Source organism: Mus musculus, chromosome 15, assembly GCF_000001635.26.
Source record: "Mus musculus strain C57BL/6J chromosome 15, GRCm38.p6 C57BL/6J".
NCBI classification, from domain to species: domain Eukaryota; kingdom Metazoa; phylum Chordata; class Mammalia; order Rodentia; family Muridae; genus Mus; species Mus musculus.
Genome location: NC_000081.6, coordinates 51,601,875 through 51,624,566, shown reverse-complemented (window position 1 = coordinate 51,624,566; position 22,692 = coordinate 51,601,875). Strand labels below are relative to the sequence as shown.

The window sequence follows — 22,692 nt, the reverse complement described above, 5'->3', positions numbered from 1 at the left end:
TGAAGATCTGGGAGACAACATAAAAACCAATGGCATCTACTAAAGGGGACAGTTAATGTTATGATCACATTATTAATATTTATTTATGGGATCAACTTATAAGGTTTAACAATTCTGCATTAATCTGAGGGCAATTTATAGTGTCACTGTGTGTTGAAATGTCACTCCAGCGCTGCTTTTGATCTTGGCTTCCGGGGATCAGAGAGACCTTTTAGTGAGCTATTCAATTAGGTAACTAAGTGATTTAAAGGTGTCAACTACATTTTACTTCCAAAGAAGAACAAAGCACAAAGAAGTGGTCAGTGAAGTCACAGAGTAAGGTAAGTGTCTTTGAAACCATTTAGAAACCTAGGTTTTCAGACCCCAAATTGATGGGCAGTATCCTTAGTGGAAAGAGCTTGGGTGTGAAAGTCACACGGCTCCAATTTCATATCTCGTGGTTTAGAGAAATCAACTGTCTTTCTTCTTTCGGGGGTATGGGGTGGGGTTCACTCATCTTCCCAAGTTGGATTCATGTGACTCCAACATGAAGGAGTTCGAAAGTAATGCAGTTTTCTTTACAAGCTAGGGCACCTGCTTGGTGCTCACTGCCAGACTATCACTCTTTCTGGGAAGGAAAAGATTTCTTGATGTCATAGCCTTCCCTGGACCCAGACATCAATCGTCTGAAGATATGAGCCATGTAAACAACACTTTTCTTCATTTTGGGGATGGGAAGGTGGTTTTGCATAAAATTCATAAAATTACCAGGAAAGGCATGGTTTGATCTCACTGCTCACACTCACCCATGCGCAGACACGATTTACACTGGTAACAGAGTGGTTTGGGCCATATAAGTTTAGAAATGACAGCACGGGAACTCTCATGCATGACTGGCAGTCAATGCTTTAGACAAATAAATGGAAAATTCTTCCAACGTCTTCATGCTTACCAAGAGGCCAGCTGATAAACTCTGTGAGAAGAAAGGATCAGTTCACCCTCAGCACTCAGGAGCTTGGCTCTGCTTCATTAAAGAGGTATATAAATTGTTCTTTCTTCCTGTGTTTGTTTGAGTTTGCCTGTGTGTGGGATCTCTTAAACTCTCTTGGAATCTTGTTCTCAGCCATTAACACACATCTTTCTCAATGAAGATGAGCATCCATTCCTGATAAAAGTACATCACCCACTTTAACATTCTCACAGAAATACATGTGCATGGAAAAGAATCAGGAATGAGAGGCACAGGAGCGTGTGATGAGAAGTAAAATTTATTATTATTACGACAGGCTCCAGCCCTTTTGATAGTTCAATAAGGGATCTCTCCATGACAAGTAAAATTTCTGTCAGCTAAAAAGGTGATCTTTTAACTCAGGCACAGTGGCAACATCTTAAAAGTTTTTTTTTTTTTTTTTCTTCACCACTACAAACCTGTGCAAGCCAACATGTGAGTCTGCATAGAGATGAAACATTTCCATAGAAAACACGTTCAAATGACAGGTTTTTATGGTCTAGACATTCCAGAATTTCATAAGATTTACAAGGATCCAATAAAGTGTGGTAGAAAACCTATAAAACCCCAACTGGTTTGAAATGAAACATTTTCACCAAGTGGAAATCAACCTGCTTTGATTAAAACACAGTTCAAAGGAAAGTACACCAAAGTGACAGCAGCAATTCTGAGAACATGGTGGCACTTTCCTCACGTCCTCCACGGTCATCGCTCTTAATAAAAACATACAGGATACTATGAAGAGTTAATTATTCATCTATTACCTGTGACGATCCTGATGTTGTCCATCAGGGAAGAATGTTGTTATCCCAGAAGAGTGGTATTGGTGGCTGGAAACACACACACACACACACACACACACACACACACACACACACACACACACACACACACAGACATACCTCTTCTTCACACACACGTACACATACAGACACACCCTCTTCCTACAGTCATACACACATACATGTACATACACATAAATACACACAGAGACATACCTCCTTTACACACACACACACACACACACACACACACACACACACACACACACTTAGAGTAGGAAACAAACACACACATGCACTGACACACCCTCTTCCTACACATATACATACATGCACACACATACATATACATACACACATAGACACACCTTCTTTACACACAGACATGCATACATACATACACATACACAAAGAGATATCCCCTCTCCACACACATACACACACATAAACACACACACATACACAGACACACGCCTCTCTCCATGCACACATACACACACCCATATATACCCACAAATACAAACCCCTCTCCATATACATATATGCAATAAACATACACAAACATACACCCACCCCTCTCTACACACATACGTACATACAGAGACAATCCCTTCCCCCTTCATGCACGGGCGTGCGCACACACATTCTTAACACTATCTACTATAAGTACCGTATCTGTATCTCATTCTGTTTTAGGAGAGTCATTATGTCCACTTTAAATGAGTGAATTTAGAAAGAAATCAAGGGATTTCAGTTAATTGTGTTTTTTACTATGTCAAAGTCTTGTCAAAGCTGTATGTTTGGGTGGCGAGTAGATTTTTTTTCTATGTCTGATGATCTAGTGATGCTTTTACATCTGAAAGGCTCAGTGAAGACAGACGTTACTGAGAAAGTTAGGCTGAGAAGAAAGTGTATCCATCCATTTAGGGTTGTCACACCCTTGGCATCTATCTCATACTAGTAAAAGTTTCAAGGAATTAAGTTATAGTAGAAAGCTAATTGTGCATGAGAAGGGAAATGAATCTGGTACACAACTATGTTACCATCTCTGATGTTGGGCAGCACCATATAAAATTCAGCATTCCAAAATTGCTTCTGAGTGGTGAGTCAGAGCACTGATTCATGGACAGTCTATGTATCTCCAACTACGGCACGCACTGGACCAACCTCGTCAGCTTATAAAAAAACTGCATGGAAAACTCTGCTTCCGAAGCTTCTCACCTTTCAGGGTAGGAACGGGACCAGGAGATTCGTGTTTGTGCACTTAAGGGCTGCTGTGAGTTTGAAACCACATTATCTCCTGAACTGTTGGTTCTTTGTTGTCAAGTATATGTCACTCATCATCAGAGAATTCCTGTCATCAAACGTGACTCTTCCTACATTAGAGAGTACGGCATAAGCTTTACAAACTCTTAGTATGAATGTCTCCTATGTCATCCACCAGGCATGTTTTTATTGTTAGGTATACCACTTGCTCAGCATGTCACAGCATCGTTCGGACGATCGCAAGCTTCTTCACTAATTATTAGGCTCCAGGTATGCTTTTGGAGCACATGCCTTAGGTGTTCTGCTTCACCTTGTAACTGGATCCTACACTGAGTTTGGGGAATTGTCATTTTCTGATTAGATAGTACTTAGAGTGGTTCCTCAAGACAGAGCCTTTTCTGTAGACAGTCTATTTTCCCATAGGATGCTTTCATCTGCTTCTCCAGAGAATGGTATTTTCACTGGTATGGTCTGCCAAATTGAGTGGGGTACCGACGTTGTAGTCTCCAATATGTACTATTAGTAGGTAATGGTGTCTCCTACTTATTGGAAAATTACTCTGCTAGGCGTGACTCCAGGCATCTATAGCAACCAATTTACTTAGTGCTTTTTTGTTTTTTAAATCATAATCACATGAGAAAGGAACTTTTTAAATTTGTTAATTCTTTTTTTTCTTTCCTTTTTTGTTAGATTCTTTCTTTACTTACATTTCAAATGTTGTCTCCTTTCCTGGTCCCCTCCCCTGGAATCCCCCATCCCTTCCCCACTCCCTCTGCTTCTATGAGGGTGTTCTCCCACCCACCCACTCCGGCCTCCTCACCCTGGTATTCCCTGACACTGGAGCACCGAGACTTCACAGGACCAAAGGCCTCTTTTCCCATTGATGCCTGACAAAGCAGTCCTCTGCTCCATAGGCAGCTGTAGCCATGAGTCCCTCCATGTGTACTCTTTGATTGGTGGTTTACTCCCTGGGATCTCTTGGGGGGGTCTAGATGGTTGATGTTGTTGTTCTTCCCATGGGGTTGCAAACTCCTTCAGCTCCTTCAGTTTAAGAAAGGAACTTTTGAAACAAAATTACTTCTTCATTGAAGATGAAATAATGAAAATAAAGAAAGGTGAAGTAGTTTGTCTTAGTTTACATGCTGATGATATGAGGCTATGCTAGGATTTGAATCTGTAAGTTAGATATCTGCTTATCTATCTGTTGCTTTTGCTGCTTTCAGTATGGGTGATTGAGGGGAAGCTTTTCCATCAGTCTTGAGTTCTCAGAAGTGGGTGTGATCTTCATCGAATCTCTCCAGGTTGGTAGAGTCCAGAGCAACCATGAAGGATGACTCAGAGCAACTGAAATTGAATCTGATGCACTACACTGGCTATTATCATATTGGTGTAGACCCCTGCTATCTAAATGTGGCTTTCTGCCCTGTAACACAGCAGTTAGAAGAAAGGACTTAAGAGGAGAGAGACATTTTAGAAGTCTCTCTCTCTCCTCCTTTTCTCACAGAAATTAGTATATTATTGCTGGTGTTTCAACGTTCCTGTGGTTGGGGTAGAGGTGGTAAAGCTCACTTTAGAGTGTGTGAGATATTACAAGTTGTGTGTGTGTGTGTGTGTGTGTGTGTGTGTGTGAGAGAGAGAGAGAGAGAGAGAGAGAGAGAGAGTGGGGGAGAGAGAGAGAGACACAGAGACAGAGACAGAGAGAGAGGGAGACAGAGAGAGACAGAGACAGAGAAACAGAGAGAGACAGAGACAGAGAGAGAGGGAGGAGACTGTAACCTTAGCTGGCCTGGAACTCACTCTGTAGATCTGTGTAGCCTCAAAGTTATAGAGATATGCTTGCCTCTCTCTTCCAAGTGCTGAGATTAAAGATATGGGCCACCATACCCAGCCTTAGAAGTCTTATTATGGTGTCACTTCTGAGTTAAGTATTTTAATTGGATTCCCTAAAAAGAGTCCAAGACAAGGACCTGAGTATGTGTGATTGTTGAGAGTGTCCTTCAAGAAAATTAGCACTGGCTGGGTGTGGTGGCACACATCTTTGATTCACAGCACTTGGGGAGGCAAAGGCAGACAGGATTCTGTGAGGTCAAGGCCTGCCTGGTCTACATAGGGAGTTCCATGGCTATGTAGACAGACTGTATCTCAAAAACAAAACAAATAAATTAAAACCAAACCAAACCAAACCAAAACCCTAACCCCCACAAACTAAGAAAAACCAGAAAATTCACACTGGAGTAGAGAGGGAATTACAGTTGAAGACATATCTTCAGGTTAAAGGCTTTTGAGACACAGAAGAAGGTGTTTGCTGGATGATCCTTCACAATGACTTGTATTTGAGACATGGAATGATGACATGTAGAGGATGCTGAGGGAATGGATCGTGAACATCAAATCAAACTGGCTCCTCAGCTGAGGAGATTCTCCAGGTAACAGACACATCTATAGCATTATATATTCTTTTTTTTTTAACTTTTAAATTTAAATTTATTTTAATTAGGTATTTTCTTCATTTACATTTCCAATGCTATCTCAAAAGTCCCCCATACCCTCCCCCCCCCACATCCCTACCCACCCACTCCTACTTCTTGGCCCTGGCGTTCCCCTGTACTGAGGCATATAAAGTTTGCAAGACCAATGGGCCTCTCTTTCCACTGATGGCCGACTAGGCCATCTTCTGATACATATGCAGCTAGAGACATAACCTCTGGGGGGTACTGGGTAGTTCATATTGTTGTTTCACCTATAGGGCTGCAGATCCCTTTAGCTCCTTGGTTACTTTCTCCTCCATTGGGGGCCCTGTGATCCATCCAATAGCTGACTGTGAGCATCCACTTCTGTGTTTGCTAGGCCCCAACATAGTCTCACAAGAGACGGCTATATCTGGGTCCTTTCAGCAAAATCTTTCTAGTGTATGCAATGGTGTCAGCATTTGGAGGCTGATTATGGGATGGATCCCCGGGTATGGCAGTCTCTAGATGGTCCATCCTTTCATCACAGCTCCAAACTTTGTCTCTGTAACTCCTTCCATGGGTGTTTTGTTCCCAATTCTAAGAAGAGGCAAAGTGTCCATACTTTTGTCTTCGTTCTTCTTGAGTTTCATGTGTTTTGCAAATTGTATCTTGTATCTTGGGTATTCTAAGTTTCTGGGCTAATATCCACTTATCAGTGAGTACATATCATGTGAGTTCTTTTGTGATTGGGTTACCTCACTCAGGATGATGCCCTCCAGGTCCATCCATTTGCCTAGGAATTTCATAAATTCATTATTTTTAATAGCTGAGTAGTACTCCATTGTGTAAATGTACCACATTTTCTGTATCCATTCCTCTGTTGAGGGGCATCTGGATTCTTTCCAGCTTCTGGCTATTACAAAGAAAGCTGCTATGAACATAGTGGAGCATGTGTCCTTCTTACCGGTTGGAACATCTTCTGGATATATGCCCAGGAGAGGTATTGCGGGATCCTCTGGTAGTACTATGTTCAATTTTCTGAGGAACTGCCAGACTGATTTCCAGAGTGGTTGTACAAGCTTGCAATTCCACCAAAAATGGAGGAGTGTTCCTCTTTCTCCACATCCTCACCAGCATCTGCTGTCACCTGAATTTTTGATCTTAGCCATTCTGACTGGTGTGAGGTGGAATCTCAGGTTGTTTGATTTGCATTTCCCTGATGATTAAGGATGCTGAACATTTTTTCAGGTGTTTCTCAGCCATTCGGTATTCCTCAGGTGAGAATTCTTTGTTTAGCTCTGAGCCCCACTTTTTAATGGGGTTATTCGATTTTCTGGAGTCCACCTTCTTGAGTTTTTTATATATATTGGATATTAGTCCCCTATCTGATTTAGGATAGGTAAAGATCCTTTCCCAATCTGTTGGTGGCCTTTTTGTCTTATTGACGGTGTCTTTTGCTTTACAGAAGCTTTGCAATTTTATGAGGTCCCATATTCTTATCTGCTGGGAGTGGGTACCCTGGTCCTAAAGGAGATTTGGGTGTAATATCAAGCTCCAGTGTCAAATGTAACACATGAGTAGACATACATATTATACTTTTGTAATCTTCTAGTTTTTTTTATCTTCTTCTATATGCACTCCTCACTTCGGGGGAGAGATTTGATGATCAGTGTAAAAAACCCATCAGTAGGCAAAACCCATCAGTAGGCAACCAAGCCTTCCTCGGCACTAAAAGCAGATTGTAATGGGATTATTTATAGACTAATCACACATTCACTTAAGCCTCTCATCACAGTGATGGAAATGACAATAATTTGTTGGGTTGTTTTGCTTGCTAATAAATGATGATTGGAAATAATTGCATTATTGGATACTAATCATGTTTTTTAAAGGAGGAGCAAAAGAGAGAAATGAAAGTTGTTAAAGAGGATGTGTGAATGCTACTTTTTGGTTAGTGTTAAAAATGTTTTAGCTTTCGGGGGCTTTGTCATGTACCAGAAACTCTATGGGCATTGGGAAATGTGGATTTGAATTGCGATTCTCCCCTCTGTTAGCTGCTTGACTTTGGGCAGTCAGCTTCTCTGAAGTTCAGACCTTATTCATAGAATTGTAGAAAGATTCAATAGGAAAGTGTTTCAGAAGCCTGTTTTACAGACTTGGCATATAGTGGGTGCACAAAATATAGACAACACTCGGTCAATAAAGATCCAGTCATTGCTCTAGTACAATGATTCCCTATGTAATACAGTGGTCAAAACTGTATGATATAATATTCCAAGAGTAGAATAGGCTGACATGGTAGCAGCTACCTAATATAATCCTAACATCTGGGAAGACGAAGCTGGAGGATCTTGTATTCATGAGCAGTCTGGGCAAGGCTATGTAACTAGACCCCCCTTTTTTTTTAAAGGGAAAGGAGAATACACAAATGCTTTGTGAAAAAGTCACCACTGAATAAATATTTGATCAAGGCAACCTTCAAAACTCTAATAGTGGCTAACCTGACATTGGTATCTCTTGTTATAAATAAATATTCACCTGCCACTTGGTCCAATATATGACAATTCAATAACTTCCACAATCACAATTTCTACTAAGAGAAGTCTCATAACCCCTCAAGGAATGATCATAGGATTACTGTGGCATGTTGATATGGATGTATAGCACATAGAAAAGGTCTACCAGAAATTGGTATGGATGTTGAATAATAATAATAATTTTGAATTACCATATAAATGAATTAAAGACTCAAAATTTATACATGAATATGATTTAAAAATTTAAGAATAGATATTTTCTATATAGTTTTCTTTATGATTGAAAGAGAAATTTCTAATGTATCTTTGTAAAGCAATACTTCTCTTTGTGGGGTAGTTTGGCTGGGTTGATAATGGCTTTAAGATGTTTTAACTATTCAAAGAACAAATAGTATGCATGGAGTACTTATCATGTATTAAATGATATTTCATTTAAGATTTTTCAACACTTTGGCAAATATTTGAGTCAGTTGTAACCATTTTCTTACTACATTCTACATTTCTTCTTACTAATACAACTCTTCATTTGTTCAGATATGTGGTGTCGTAGAGCACTTTCCAGATGATGAACAAAGATTCGGCCATGATATCTTACCATTTAATCAGAGATGGGTGTATGGATGGGTATGTGACTCCAATCTGGTCAGTTGTTCCCAAGGAGATCTCCTCTAGGGACTTCTGGGTAAGACTTTCCTCTTTCTGGAAAGCAAACTGCACAAGAGGAATCCATTGCCACCTTCTTGAAATGTTGTACTTTCTGACATGAGAATATGCTTTTTGGAGCTGTTATACATTTCTAATGATCATGAAGGAATGACAAGACAATATGTTTCTGAATGCCTGAGTTGCAGGATCTTCTCTGTATCTATCTACATCTAGAATATATGATAGATAAGAAAAATAAGCCCAAATTGCTGAGGCAAACTGTATCCAGACACTGTGCTAACTGGCAGCTAAAAGGATCCCAACTGATGTGTTCCTACTTTATAGGTTATGTTATAGAAGTGTTGTTGGACTAGCACATTTACTCAAGATATTAACAGATATTGGACAGAGAAGAAAAATTACATCTGTCATAAGCCAAAGCCCTGGTTCTATTTTGTGAAAAAAAAAACCAAGTTAAAAAAGTTTTTCTTTGTAACATTATTTTATTTTTCATTAACTACCTAACCATCACCATCCAGAACTATTCAGCAACCATGTCTGGTCAACGACACATGTAACACAAAAGTTAAAACATACATGATGTTTCCCAAGCCAGCCTTCCTCTATGACAGTCCATAGCTGCTACTTATTGGCAGTTTAGTATGTGCATTCTGTTAAGGGTCTTAGGTACCTTATTTTATTGAAACAATTACCATGTGCTGTTTCAGAAAAAGAAATACATTTTAGAAAGCCTAAACAACTTTCCCAAAGTAATGAAGCTTAGGGGAGCCAAAGCCATGATATTAAACCACAGCACTTTTAACTAATATGTTATACTTTGCATGTTCCCACCACCCTACTGAACCATTAGTTATATCTGGAAATCCTGAGCAGAAAAACACTTTACTCAGCTTTCTTTTTGCTTCTACAAGAAAACTATTCAGTCAGTAGAAATTTTTGCAAGAAAATTTCTTTTTTTTTCGTTCCTTTTGCCAAGATTAAACAACAAAAAGAGAGGGGATTAACTTAATATGTTGCCCAGATGCTTGCCAATACATTTTAATATCTTAGGTTGGAACACTGCTGAAGTCATCTTGTTCAGACTTTTCCTTCCCAGAATGGATACTTCAAGGAGATATGATTCAGTGTGTACACAGCAATTTTCACTCATCTTGGAGCACCTCACTTTGACATAGCTCCAGTTATTAGAGAACACTTTCTTTCTATGGAATTTTTTTAATATAATAACATCATTATTTGAGGTTCTAGATCTATCTTCTTCATTAGCACCGGCTTTTCAGAGGGATCTAGGTTCATAATTTTGAAAAAGGAAATATTGTCTGCCCTTGCTCAGCCTCAGGTTCTCATTAAAATGAGGAAGAAAATCTGTCATAGTTAGGGTTTCTATTGATGTGAAAAGACACATGACTGTAGCAATTCTTATAAAGGAAAGCATTTAACTATAGGTTTAGCTTATAATCATCATGACCGGAAACGTGCCAGTGTGCAGACAGGCATTGTGCTGGAGAAGGAACCACGAGCTCTATATCTGGATCCATAAGCAGCAAGAAGAGAGAGTGAGCCAATGGGCCTGCTTTGAGCTTCTGATATCTCCAAGTCCACCTCCCAGTGACATACTACCTCCAACAAGGTCAACCTATTCCAACACAGTCACACCTCCTAATAGTGCCACTCTTTATGAGCCTATGGGAGCCATTTTCACTGAAACCACCACAGAACATGTTGGTACCATTAAGTCAATGTATGGATAAGAGTTGGACCTCAGTTTCTGTTATGATTTTCCAAGTGGGTCTGAGCCACTTCAAGGATAAAAGATTCCAATCAACTGTGCTCATGACCCATCAGAGTAGAAGCAATTTGGCTATCTTTGTGTCAGTACACTGTAGACTGTCACATTTCAAAGGTGAATATCATCAGGGACTATATCTGCAGTAGTTTCCACCAGTAAAATCCCACAGACACAGGGTTAACCTTAGAAAATGAGAGTCCTGCCTTGATGCCATACCTAATTTAACATACAGATACTTAACATATTTCAGTTTGTTTCATTATTTTGTTTTACTTGAAAACTTTTCAGATTTCCATTCAAGATAACTCAGTGTGCTTCCTATGTTTGTATGTGACTACATGTGCTACAACATGCCTCATGCAGATATTTTGGTTGTTTCCTGATGCCATTAGATAGCTGTGGATTTGGGGGAAGGGAACAGTTTTCAAAGTTGGAGTCACTCAATTGATTCTAAGATACCACAGACCTAAGATATTTGTACTATAGTGAAGGAATCAGAGCTATTTCAACCAAGTTATTTTGAGTTCCCACTATTCCAAGTAGCAATTGTCCAGTGGTAAATCTCTGAAAAATTCAAATTTCATGTATGTTGCATTGGAAGAACATGGAGCCAAGAACACACCACATCACTGTACTCGCTTCCCATATTTTCTCTTGCCACAGTGGAGACATATTATACCCTCGGCCTGTATAGACCCTCTTCTAGTGGTAATTGAGTTTGCTGTGCATCAGATTCTCCTGAGGAACAACTTTTAGATTTCTAAATCTTACTCTTAAATATTCTAATTCACAGGGAGCATCAGAAAGGACACTTAAAGATAATTCCAGGCTGGAGAAAGTTCAGTGAGAGAGCTCTTCCCCAGTATACAAGGACTGTGGTTTCAATCTTCAGTCAGTCAGTCAGTCAGTCAGTCAGTCAGTCAGTCAGTCTGTCTGTCACGTGTTAAGTGGTCATCTTCAGAAACAAGCAGGAGTGGAAAGCTTAGGGATTCCTTTGCAATCAGCTCATGGCTTTCTTTGGAAGTGAACTTGTGGAGTCTGCAGTGCCCCCCTTCTTAAATTCATTCTTTTTAATAGCTGAGTAGTACTCCATTGTGTAGATGTACCACATTTTCTGTATCCATTCCTCTGTTGAGGGGCATCTGGGTTCTTTCCAGTTTCTGGCTATTATAAATAAGGCTGCTATGAACATAGTGGAGCATGTGTCCTTCTTACCAGTTGGGGCTTCTTCTGGATATATGCCCAGGAGAGGTATTGCTGGATCCTCCGGTAGTACTATGTCCAATTTTCTGAGGAACCGCCAGACTGATTTCCAGAGTGGTTGTACAAGCCTGCAATCCCACCAACAATGGAGGAGTGTTCCTCTTTCTCCACATCCTCGCCAGCATCTGCTGTCACCTGAATTTTTGATCTTAGCCATTCTCACTGGTGTGAGGTGGAATCTCAGGGTTGTTTTGATTTGCATTTCCCTGATGATTAAGGATGTTGAACATTTTTTCAGGTGTTTCTCTGCCATTCGGTATTCCTCAGGTGAGAATTCTTTGTTCAGTTCTGAGCCCCATTTTTTAAGGGGGTTATTTGATTTTCTGAGGTCCACCTTCTTGAGTTCTTTATATATGTTGGATATTAGTCCCCTATCTGATTTAGGATAGGTAAAGATCCTTTCCCAGTCTGTTGGTGGTCTTTTTGTCTTATAGACAGTGTCTTTTGCCTTGCAGAAACTTTGGAGTTTCATTAGGTCCCATTTGTCAATTCTCGATCTTACAGCACAAGCCATTGCTGTTCTGTTCAGGAATTTTTCCCCTGTGCCCATATCTTCAAGGCTTTTCCCCACTTTCTCCTCTATAAGTTTCAGTGTCTCTGGTTTTATGTGAAGTTCCTTGATCCACTTAGATTTGACCTTAGTACAAGGAGATAAGTATGGATCGATTCGCATTCTTCTACATGATAACAACCAGTTGTGCCAGCACCAATTGTTGAAAATGCTGTCTTTCTTCCACTGGATGGTTTTGGCTCCCTTGTCGAAGATCAAGTGACCATAGGTGTGTGGGTTCATTTCTGGGTCTTCAATTCTATTCCATTGGTCCACTTGTCTGTCTCTATACCAGTACCATGCAGTTTTTATCACAATTGCTCTGTAGTAAAGCTTTAGGTCAGGCATGGTGATTCCACCAGAGGTTCTTTTATCCTTGAGAAGAGTTTTTGCTATCCTCGGTTTTTTGTTATTCCAGATGAATTTGCAAATTGCTCCTTCTAATTCGTTGAAGAATTGAGTTGGAATTTTAATGGGGATTGCATTGAATCTGTAGATTGCTTTTGGCAAGATAGCCATTTTTACAATGTTGGTCCTGCCAATCCATGAGCATGGGAGATCTTTCCATCTTCTGAGATCTTCTTTAATTTCTTTCTTCAGGGACTTGAAGTTTTTATCATACAGATCTTTCACTTCCTTCGTTAGAGTCACGCCGAGATATTTTATATTATTTGTGGCTATTGAGAAGGGTGTTGTTTCCCTAATTTCTTTCTCAGCCTGTTTATTCTTTGTGTAGAGAAAGGCCATTGACTTGTTTGAGTTAATTTTATATCCAGCTACTTCACCGAAGCTGTTTATCAGGTTTAGGAGTTCTCTGTTGGAATTTTTAGGGTCACTTATATATACTATCATATCATCTGCAAAAAGTGATATTTTGACTTCCTCTTTTCCAATTTGTATCCCCTTGATCTCCTTTTGTTGTCGAATTGCTCTGGCTAATACTTCAAGTACTATGTTGAAAAGGTAGGGAGAAAGTGGGCAGCCTTGTCTAGTCCCTGATTTTAGTGGGATTGCTTCCAGCTTCTCTCCATTTACTTTGATGTTGGCTACTGGTTTGCTGTAGATTGCTTTTATCATGTTTAGGTATTGGCCTTGAATTCCTGATCTTTCCAGAACTTTTATCATGAATGGGTGTTGGATCTTGTCAAATGCTTTTTCTGCATCTAACGAGATGATCATGTGGTTTTTGTCTTTGAGTTTGTTTATATAATGGATTACATTGATGGATTTTCGTATATTAAACCATCCCTGCATCCCTGGAATAAAACCTACTTGGTCAGGATGGATGATTGCTTTAATGTGTTCTTGGATTCGGTTAGCGAGAATTTTATTAAGGATTTTTGCATCGATGTTCATAAGAGAAATTGGTCTGAAGTTCTCTATCTTTGTTGGATCTTTCTGTGGTTTAGGTATCAGAGTAATAGTGGCTTCATAAAATGAGTTGGGTAGAATACCTTCTACTTCTATCTTGTGAAAAAGTTTGTGCAGAACTGGAGTTAGATCTTCTTTGAAGGTCTGATAGAACTCTGCACTAAACCCGTCTGGTCCTGGGCTTTTTTTGGCTGGGAGACTATTAATAACTGCTTCTATTTCTTTAGGGGATATGGGACTGTTTAGAAGGTCAACTTGATCCTGATTCAACTTTGGTACCTGGTATCTGTCCAGAAATTTGTCCATTTCGTCCAGGTTTTCCAGTTTTGTTGAGTATAGCCTTTTGTAGAAGGATCTGATGGTGTTTTGGATTTCTTCAGGATCTGTTGTTATGTCTCCCTTTTCATTTCTGATTTTGTTAATTAGGATTTTGTCCCTGTGCCCTTTAGTGAGTCTAGCTAAGGGTTTATCTATCTTGTTGATTTTCTCAAAGAACCAACTCCTCGTTTGGTTAATTCTTTGAATAGTTCTTCTTGTTTCCACTTGGTTGATTTCACCCCTGAGTTTGATTATTTCCTGCCGTCTACTCCTCTTGGGTGAATTTGCTTCCTTTTTTTCTAGAGCTTTTAGATGTGTTGTCAAGCTGCTAGTATGTGCTCTCTCCCGTTTTTTCTTGAAGGCACTCATAGCTATGAGTTTCCCTCTTAGAAATGCTTTCATTGTGTCCCAAAGGTTTGGGTACGTTGTGGCTTCATTTTCATTAAACTCTAAAAAGTCTTTAATTTCTTTCTTTATTCCTTCCTTGACCAAGGTATCATTGAGAAGAGTGTTGTTCAGTTTCCATGTGAATGTTGGCTTTCTGTTATTTATTTTGTTATTGAAGATCAGCCTTAGTGCATGGTGATCTGATAGGATACATGGGACAATTTCAATATTTTTGAATCTGTTGAGGCCTGATTTGTGACCTATTATGTGGTCAATTTTGGAGAAGGTACCATGAGGTGCTGAGAAGAAGGTATATCCTTTTGTTTTAGGATAAAATGTTCTGTAGATATCTGTCAGATCCATTTGTTTCATCACTTCTGTTAGTTTCAGTGTGTCCCTGTTTAGTTTCTGTTTCCATGATCTGTCCATTGGTGAAAGTGGTGTGTTGAAGTCTCCCACTATTATTGTGTGAGGCGCAATGTGTGCTTTGAGCTTTACTAAAGTTTCTTTAGTGAATGTGGCTGCTCTTGTATTTGGAGCATAGATATTCAGAATTGAGAGTTCCTCTTGGAGGATTTTACCTTTGATGAGAATGAAGTGTCCCTCCTTGTCTTTTTTGATGACTTTGGGTTGGAAGTCAATCTTATCAGATATTAGGATGGCTACTCCTGCTTGTTTCTTCATACCATTTGCTTGGAAAATTGTTTTCCAGCCTTTCATTCTGAGGTAGTGTCGATCTTTTTCTCTGAGATGAGTTTCCTGTAAGCAGCAAAATGTTGGGTCTTGTTTGTGTAGCCAGTTTGTTAGTCTATGTCTTTTTATTGGCGAGTTGAGACCATTGATGTTAAGAGATATTAAGGAAAAGTAATTGTTGCTTCCTGTTATTTTAGTTGTTAAAGGTGGCATTCTGTTCTTGTGGCTGTCTTCTTTTAGGTTTGTTGAGGGATTACCTTCTTGTTTTTTCTAGGGCGTTGTTCCCGTTCTTGTATTGGTTTTTTTCTGTTATTATCCTTTGAAGGGCTGGATTCGTGGAGAGATAATGCGTGAATTTGGATTTGTCGTGGAATACTTTGGTTTCTCCCTCTATGATAATTGAGAGTTTGGCTGGGTATAGTAGCCTGGGCTGCAGTTTGTGTTCTCTTAGTGTCTGTATAACATCTGTCCAGGCTCTTCTGGCTTTCATAGTCTCTGGTGAAAAATCTGGTGTAATTCTGATAGGCTTGCCTTTATATGTTACTTGACCTTTTTCCCTTACTGCTTTTAGTATTCTATCTTTATTTAGTGCATTTGATGTTCTGATTATTATGTGTCGGGAGGAATTTCTTTTCTGGTCCAGTCTATTTGGAGTTCTGTAGGCTTCTTGTATGTTCATATGCATCTCATTCTTTAGATTTGGGAAGTTTTCTTCAATAATTTTGTTGAAGATGTTTGCTGGACCTTTGAGTTGAAAATCTTCATTCTCATCCACTCCTATTATCCGTACGTTTGGTCTTCTTATTGTGTCCTGGATTTCCTGGATATTTTGAGTTAGGATCTTTTTGCATTTTCCATTTTCTTTGATTGTTGTGCCGATGTTCTCTATGGAATCTTCTGCACCTGAGATTCTCTCTTCCATCTCTTGTATTCTGTTGCTGATGCTCAAATCTATGGTTCCAGATTTCTTTCCTAGGGTTTCTATCTCTAGTGTTGCCTCGCTTTGAGTTTTCTTTATTGTGTCTACTTCCCTTTTTAGGTCTAGTATGGTTTTGTTCATTTCCATCACCTGTTTGTATGTTTTTTCCTCTTTTTCTGTAAGGACTTCTACCTGTTTGATTGTGTTTTCCTGTTTTTCTTTAAGGACTTGTAACTCTTTAGCAGTGTTCTCCTGTATTTCTTTAAGTGATTTATTAAAGTCCTTCTTGATGTCCTCTACCATCATCATGAGATATGCTTTTAAATCTAGGTCTAGGTTCTCAGGTGTGTTGGGGTTCCCTGGACTGGGCGAAGTGGGTGTGCTGGGTTCTGGTGATGGTGAGTGGTCTTGGTTCCTGTTAGTAAGATTCCTCCGTTTACCTTTCGCCATCTGGTAATCTCTGGAGTTAGTAGTTATAGTTGACTCTGTTTAGAGATTGTTCTTCTGGTGATTCTGTTACTGTCTCTCAGCAGACCTGGGAGACAGATTCTCTCCTCTGAGTTTCAGTGCTCAGAGCACTCTCTGCTGGCAAGCTCTCTTACAGGGAAGGTGCGCAGATATCTTGTATTTGGACCTCCTCCTGGCCGAAGAAGAAGGCCCAAAACAGGACCTTTCTCAGACACTGTGTTGCTTTGGCAGTCCCCAGGTGGTACAGACTCTCACCTAAGCAGACTAAATTCCTAAGTTCCTTGGAGTCCCGGGACCAAGATGGCGACCGCTGCTGCTGTGGCTTAGGCCGCCTCCCCAGCCGGGTGGGCACCTGTCCTCCGGTCCGGAAGGTGGCCGGCTGTCCCCGGCCCACACAGGGTGCTGCCTCAGCGCCTCTGTGCTTCTGCCTGTTCCAGAAGCTGTCAGGTTCTCTGGCGCACCCTCTCACCTGTTCAGACTAATTCCCTAAGTTCGGCGGGTCCCGGACCAAGATGGCGACCGCTGCTGCTGTGGCTTAGGCCGCCTCCCCAGCCGGGCGGGCACCTGTCCTCTGGTCCGGAAGGTGGCCGGCTGTCCCCGGCCCACACAGGGTGCTGCCTCAGCGCCTCTGTGCTTCTGCCTGTTCCAGAAGCTGTCAGGTTCTCTGGTGCACCCTCTCACCTGTTCAGACTAATTTCCTAAGTTCGGCGGGTCTCGGACCAAGATGGCGACCGCTGCTGCTGTGGCTTAGAGTGCCCCCCTTCTTAATTTCAGTCCTTGGGCTCCCACTTCTTCCGAGGATGCTTACCCCAGTGTTGGCGCTTGTCTTGTAAAATACTCCCTATGCATGTCTCCCAGGCACTGGAGACTTGCTGAAGAATGGCTGGTTAGTTTACACTCATTGAAGGCTAAGATTTCTGGATTCAGAATCAGGCAAGGGACAGCTTGTTGACTCTTTAATGCATCTTTGGTGTGATAAGGTTGAACAAAATCAAAATGATTAAATTCAGCCATTGTCAGTAAAGTTGTCATCTCTAGACTTCTCTTTGTCATGTAAATTGTCCTCTGTGTGTAAAATTTCATTTCTGACTCCCTTGGTTGACCCTGTATCACTTGGAGATTGTGATGTGACCTAGTACCAAATTCTTCTGCTTTAAAATGTATACAGTACATCTGTCTGCCTCTACACACACACACACACACACACACACACACACACACACACACACACGTTTATATGTGTGTGCATATGTGTATGTTCGCATGTATATATGTATGTATTTTGGTCATCTGATCCTTAATGCAAAAGTATGAAGTCAGTTCTGTTCTTATCTTCAGTTCTTATTTAAAATTGATATATCATATTATTATATTAATGTATTAATATTCCAGAGCCAGTGGAGTAGCCTGTCTGGTAAAGGTCCCCGTTATTAAGCCTGATGACCAGATTTCTATCCCTGTGACCTTTGGGGACAAAAGAGAGTTACTGACTTTCACAAGTTGATCTTTGATCTCACACATAATGTTGTGCCACATGTGCCCATATTTGCACACACACACACACACACACACACACACACACACACACCCACGTGCGCGCGCACATGCGCACACACACACACACACACACACACACACACACGCACACATAAATAAGTATAATTAAAATTAATAATGCTATTTTAGTCTTCATATTTATTTATTTTTTAAATTGTATTTATTTATTCATTCACTTTACAAGCCAATAGTTTTTGAACTGATATCACCATGTTGCTAGTCACATGGCTGAACAATATCCTCCTAAAATCACACATACTCCCATTCTTAAAGAAACCAAGTCACAAAGAAGGTGGACTAACAGGGTTAATGGCAAAGAGTTAATCCTGGGGCTGTGTTCTTGACTGTGTTCTAAGTGTCTTCTGTGCTGCATCTCATTGCCACAGAGCATTCTATGACCCACTAAGTGACAAGCAAACATTTGGAAACTATACCATTTTTTTTAAATGCACATTAGAACTGTCAGAAGTGATTGGGGGTGGATTTGGAGTTCCCAATAAATCCTTCCTGGGACTCTTTAGGTAGCATTTAATTTCAATTATTCTGCCTCCCCACTCCCCCCACAAGCTCGAACACACACTTCTGTAGCCATGGCATTCTCTGCTATCTTTACTAAACAAAGAGATCATCTCTGTGATTCTGGGGGGCTCGTTTCGATTTATCAGTGGTGCCTTTGTTGCACAATTCACATTTTTGCTCTTGAAGATACAATAAAAGATTTATGTCTGATGGTCTGTGATGTGGTTTGCATCTAAGAGAAAAACAATTCCTTCAAAAAAATAGAAGAAAAAAAAAGAAGAAAAGAAAATACCATATCCCCAAATGATTTCATAATTGCAAACAGCGTTGATGAGCTCTTTGGCTTAAATACGTTTATAACATATTTGCTGTGTTTTTGTGTAGATATGTTTTGATGTGCCTGCTAAGGAAAAAAATAATTAAAAACCCTCTGCCATTTCTAATTGAGAAGAAAGAAATGCAACCCATTAGTTGATGTCTACCATCATGAGATTTTTTTTTTCTCCCTCATTTCATTCCAGATTTGTTTCAAGGATTAACTTGTGTTAAATAGTTTCAGGTCTGAACGTCAGCCATGTTTTTCATTATTGGAGATCAAAATGGCTTAATTCCCTTTGTGTGTTGGTGCCACTAAAACACAAGGGAATCTTAAAACTGCAAACTTCTGATAGAAGCACATTTTCTTAGTCAATCTGTCCAGCAGAGCTTGTATATTTTCTTCTTCAGCATTAATGGCTGAAACAGTGCTTTGTGCTAATGGTGTTAAAGATTCTGGAGTCTTATGCAAGCTGGGGAGAATTTCTGAGGATCTATTCTGGCTCTGAAATCCTTGACACCCCTGTACCTACAATAATAGGATTAATAATTTTGGTTTCTAACACTTTGAATTAACTATTGCATTCTGCTCTTTATAGATGGGATAAGAATCCACCATCAAAACTGAATTCAATTATCTCTGCACTCAAGAACCTGACCTTAAATTCTGATTATATTACTACTACCTCTATGACTCATGAGGAATTTGAAACTGTTTCTTATCTGCAAATTGGGATCAATGCTAGTATTTGTTGAGAAACAGCTCCAAGCCACAAGGAAATGGAACCAGACATACTACTTTTATAACTGATAAAAGCAAGCATAAGTCAGGCCAGTGTCAACACTTTTTCAACAGAACCCTAGGAGCAAGGGACAGCCTTTTAGCCGATGGGATCCTAGCTTTCCCCTCTGAAGTGCGCACATCAACATGTTCTTTCCAAACTCCCCCATTAAGAAAGGTGAATGAGGGATGATGAGGAGCTAGGAACATTTTGCCAATGACAATCATCCACCTGACGTGAAACTCAAGTGTCTCCAGACTGAACTGTCTTTTCTAGCACGTGCAGACTGTAGACTTCAAAGAAAAAAAATTGTTGCTTTAAAAATTATATCTATGTGTGTGTGTACCTCTGTGTGCCTCTCTGTGTATGTGAGTGCACACATGTACATATGCCCACATACTACAATGTCGAAATGGAAACCAGAGACCAGCGTTCAGGAGTCAGTTATTCCTCCCAGAGGGTTCAGGGGCTCACACTCAGAGAGCTGGGTTGGTAGCAAGCCTCTTTACCTGCTGAGCCATCTGGTTCCCCCTGTGGTTTTTAAAAATATTTTAAAAACATATTTCAAATTTTTCATTGACAATTTCACATGTGTATAATGCATTTTAATCAAATTCTCTATTCCCTTCTCATATCTCTCTGTCACTGCTGTTGGGACACTTTCTCCTTCCCAACAAAATTCTCTCTCTCTGTCTGTCTGTCTGTCTGTCTGTCTGTCTCTGTGTGTGTGTGTGTGTGTACATGTGTGCAAGAGAGAGACAGGAGACACACACACACACACACACACACAGAGAGAGAGAGAGAGAGAGAGAGAGAGAGAGAGAGACCCTTTTACTTTAATTAGGGTGGTCATTATGAGCACAAGTAAGAACACAATGATTCTTCCATTACCTGCCAGTGGCTCATCAATGAGGGGTAGGGCCTCAGGAGTCCCTTCCACTTCCATGACAGATTGTTGATAGTCCGAGTCCCATGCAAGTCCTGTGCAGGTAACCGCTACTGCTGTGACCTCCTAAGTGTGGTGGTTATGTCATATTCAGAAGACAGCATTTCATAGCAACCCAACCCTTCACTCTTACATTCCTTCTGCTCCATCCTTTTCAATGTTCCCTAGCTTTGGAGAGGGGTGGGGGGCTGATACAAATGTCCCATTAAATATTACTTTATAGGGAAAATTTATGTGTAACAGGCCTAGAATTAGCTGTTTTTCTTTGCTTGCAGATTAAACTTGTTCACATTCAACAAACTCAGCTTTTCTTCCTCTGAACGTAGAGATCTGGAAACATAATATTCACACAGGTGAGACTTTCCTCTCAACCATTCTTTGTTCTTTCAATCTATGACTCCAACCATCAATTCTGTAACAAAATACTGTCAAGGTGGTCACTATTATGTAATGAAGGGGTTGGTATAGCTGACAGTTTGAAGGGCGAAGGTTCAATTTCTAATGTATGTTAGCTTTGAAGAGAGGTAAATTGTTGTATTCCAAGGCTTGGCGCCCTTGCCTTTGTCCAGCTGCTGAACAAATGTGTATCCTTGGTCACCAATGGAACCAGACTAGAGGGTGTAGATAGCTGAATGTGAGCCATAATTACTACTGTGAAAACAACTGGAAGCACATGTCCTGCTGACAGGGGTGTGGGCGCAGCAGGCAGTCCATGCCCCGTGCTTATGCTCAGAGGTATGTTTTCAAGTTGTGCTTTGCAGGAGGTCCAAGCCACACACAGACTTTTAGACTCTTTGAATCCCAATATGTACGCAAGTAGAGAGTCCTCCATGTCCCAATTCTTCCTGGGGCAACTTCTTGCAGAGGGTTGGCCTTAGACCAGAAGCCCTTGCCCTTAGACAGACTGGAAGCCCTTGCCTCTGTGATGTGGCCCTTCTTGTGCTACTTTCTCTCAAGAGCATCCATGTCACTGTTTCTGAGATATTACCCTATGATGAATTTTCATTAGGTTGTGAACTCTACCAGAGTCAGGTATTCATGTGTTAGTGTTAGATACATTGTTAGATTAATGGGAGAGACCAAGGGAATTCACCCTTGAGCTGAATTGATGGTCAGGTGTGTAAGTATAATGGGTTGGAGTGCTGATTTTACTAGGCGGTGCCCCCTAAACCATGTAACTATTCTCCTACTCACAACCTTCAAAACATTCTAGCACCTCTGAGACATTGACTACATTAATGTAATATCAGTACAGCAATAAGCAGAGAAGCTTAGATTACAGATTTCTTAGCACTCCAGTATAAAGAGTTCTAGTTCATCTACACCAGGACTTGCCCATACTAGTCTATGTTCTTGACTCTGTATTTACAGAGATCAGGACTTAGAATAGGGTGGAGTGTGGGGCTGACGGAATGGGAAAGTAACAAGGATGGATGTGGGGAGAGGATAACCAGAATGCATTGTATACATGTATAAAAATCATCAAATAAGCTTAATTGATAAAAACAACATAAAAGCAAAAATTTAAAAAAAAATCCAAACAAAAACATGACAAACTTGGCATTAGACATAAAATTTAAGGAGTAACAAACCCCTCACTAATCAAGATTAATATTTTGATGAATTTTCTAAAGGCTCAAAAATTATTGTAAACTTTTCATAATGAATCACATTTCAAAACTTTAAATAAAAAATTGGCTCACTTCTTTCTTTTTAGTCCTTGCTTTGTAAATGACACCACTGATGAGGAGTGTCAACTGTGACTTTCCTGGTTTTTATTTGTGGCATTTGTGTGTCTGTGTGTATATATCAGAGGGGTAGGAGGGTAGGATGCAATATAGGATTCTAGTACAATGAAAGGTAGCAAACACACACACACGCACGCGGGTGCACACACACACACACACACACAGACACACATAAATAAAACACAATCATGAAAGTAGGCAACATTGTCCAGTATTTTGGACTAATATTAGAAAAATTTCATAGAGAAAATGTTGCATATTCAATAAATGAATAACAAAAGATGGAGCAAAATACAATTTAATAATATTCAGCAATATGACTGCACTATTTATTTCTCAGTTGAGCATGCATGGATTCCTTTTATTAGCTTTCTCCTT

At 40.1% G+C, this 22,692-nt stretch overlaps 1 long non-coding RNA gene across 3 annotated transcripts in view; it reads left to right on the top strand.

The window, feature by feature from the left end:
- Gm34562 overlaps nucleotides 1-22,692 on the top strand; it is a 51,081-nt gene that overhangs the window by 28,085 nt on the left and 304 nt on the right. For all 3 annotated transcript variants that reach the window (XR_384085.1, XR_875334.1, XR_001781739.1), the window contains one exon: nucleotides 20,842-20,919. This is a non-coding gene — a long non-coding RNA (predicted gene, 34562). The remainder of the gene's footprint in view (nucleotides 1-20,841; nucleotides 20,920-22,692) is intronic.